Here is a 2,860-nt window from a genome sequence, read left to right as displayed (position 1 = left end):
CCCAACCCAGCGGCCTACAGCCAGCAGACCCTGTCTTAAAAAGAAAAAAAGACCCAAAAAAAAATCACTTTCACTTTCCTTTTAGAAGAATCCATTCACTTCAGTGCTGCAATGAGTTTATTTGCATTCATAAGAAAATGACATAAGGATTCTCTATGAAAATAACCACATGGAAATGTTACAACTACAAAGAAAAAGGGAAGAAAGAAAAGGAAGGCACATATCCTCTTTACCATGATCTGCATATGATTTCTAACATTTATGCTGTCCAATTTGTTACAACCAATCCATTGTCTTAAAAGTCTCTTACTTCAAAAAGCCCTCTGCACATTTTCAGGGCTGTATATCTACGCATATGTGATAAAAAGAAATCTCACTGATTTCCTAATTCATTTTTGGAAGTTGTACACACATCTATGTATTCTTAATCAGTTTCTGACTGTGAGCAACTTCCAAAACTCCTGATATCATGCCTGTTCCCTTTTCTTATTGCATCTGGGATTATAACAAAGAACTAGATCATTTCTCTTTCTCAATGAAACATCATTTGTCACTTTTCTGCAACAAGCTCTCTAATACTACCACACAGATTCATAGAGTAAAACTTGCTGTTTGCAGTTAACTTCGCATAAACATGTAAATGTGATTGAGCAACTTAAGCAGATACAAAGATCTATTGTTCTAAATTAAATGTCAAAACAAAAGTGGTTTCTGCACTTTAATATTCTAACCTTGTGTGACTCCAACTATCTCTTTTTACTAGTGGTGGAAAATACAGGAGATTATTACGAGACAATAAAATACTCTGACGCAGTCTAGAAAAATTTAACTCTTAACGTGCCTGAAATAGTTAAAAAGGAAAGTTAGAAGGAAATTGATGTAAAAAGAGAGCCTCCTTGCAAATCCAGTACTTGATGCTCTGAGATTTCTGAAAATACTATGATCTTAGTGTTAGAAATAAAATCCAAGGTCCAAGCACCACAGCAGTACTGCACAAAGAACACTGAGCAAAGCAGATTGTACTTTTACAAAAGGGTGTCTTGGCATCATTAGTCAGATCTAATAAGCACACAGGACTTGGAAGCTTGATATCTTTTATCCCAATGCAAGAGAACTGTGTCTTTTCCATATTGGCTGGGGTCCAACCTCACAGTCTTTACCAGTTGGCTAGTTTAAAAGAATTGGCTCAGAGGGAAACGAGCTCCCCTAACCCAGGCCATCAGGCTCAGGAAAACATCAGGGACTTTCCTTACACAAAATTCTTACAGGGTATGGTGGAATTTAAAGATTAGAATTCCTTGTCATGAACCAAGTTCCAAGTTCTACAGGGTTTGGAAAACAAGGCTAATATTTAATATTTCTTACATTAATCATTAAAGGCAGGGGTACCCCTTACAGACAAGTTATATCATAAAGTCGATGCTTAGGACAGAATTAATAATAATCTGACTTTTCCTAGAAAAATTATAAGGAAATTGTCTTAACAGTAGTGGGCATAGAAATTCCTAATTTAGTGAATGCAAAGCTTCACTGTAGTATCAGATAAAATATTTATTTTATTATTGTTTTAGTGAAAGGAGAGGTTCATGTAGCACAATAAATATATATAATATCTCTTTAATATATTTATGTGTTTATTTGGTGGTGGGTTTCAAACCCAGGGCGTCATGCATGCTACACATGTACTCTACTCTTGAACCACACCCCCAGCCTAGTAGTGTATCTTCACAACTAGGTGTCATCAAGATTCTCCTACTTTGGGGCTGGAGACATGGTTCAATGGTTAAGAACACTGGCTGTTGTTGCAGAAGACCGGTTCAATTCCCAGCACACACCTGGCAGCTAATAACTCTCTGTTACTCCAGTTCCAGGGGAATCTGACACCCTCTTTTGACCTCTGCAGGCATTGCATAACACGATGCAAGCAATACACTCATATACATAAAAATAATAAATAAAAATTAAAAGATTCTCCTGCTTTAAGAAACACAAGAGAATTAAGAGTGAATGAAAACTTACATGTTTGTCATCCTACTCACATTGACAAAAAAAAAAAATAGCACGAAATGGCTATCTTGGCCTTGACTCCATGATTAATTTCCTAACTTTCCCTCTAAGTCCCTGAATAATCAAGTCCTGGCCTGCCTTACCAGTCCTTTACCCCAGTCTGAAAGTCTTCCTCTTTATGACTTAGGCCCGTTTCTCTGCCTGAAAATTCCTCCATTCCAACAGCATCCTTCCCTTACCCCTTCCCATTGCCTCTCAAAGGCATCATTGGCTCAGAGAAGGCATCCTTCATCCCAAGGACATACGAGCTTAAACATTTCCATGGCTAACACCACCATGTTTTTCTTGACAGTAAACTCATTATACCTTGTATTTAAATATTTATACAATTTTATTGACATTTCTCTCTATATATTACATTCCAAACTTCCCAAGAGAAGGGAAGGTACACATCATCACGCCCCCAACATGCAGCCTACTTGCTACACAGGTAATGCTAACCAACAAAGTAAAAAACTGGCTGAAGTTTAAAAACTAGAAAATTCTCAAGTTCTAGGCTTGTAGTTGCCTTCCTTCTTCTTGACTTTTTTCCCCTCATGTACATGAATTGACATCCATAAGCACAGCTTTTGGCAAAGCATAAGAGTGCTACAGGAAACAGTAAACCAAGTATAAAAGATTGTCTCTATACTCAAAGGACCTAGATTAGCTGGTCCTGAGCCTTACTGGTAATTATGTGGAGTACGGTCATTGTCCCTAGAAAATTCGAAGATGGTTCTTCTGTCATGGATTCACTAGAGTAAGAATGGGAGAGTTTATAGGTTTGGTGAGCAGGGACCTTTCCCCAGCTTTC

The sequence above is a fragment of the Nannospalax galili genome, unplaced genomic scaffold (genome assembly GCF_000622305.1).
Source record: "Nannospalax galili isolate Female #2095 unplaced genomic scaffold, S.galili_v1.0 scaffold521, whole genome shotgun sequence".
Lineage (NCBI taxonomy): Eukaryota > Metazoa > Chordata > Mammalia > Rodentia > Spalacidae > Nannospalax > Nannospalax galili.
The sequence above is the reverse complement of the archived record's forward strand: the minus strand, read 5'-3'. Positions refer to the sequence as shown.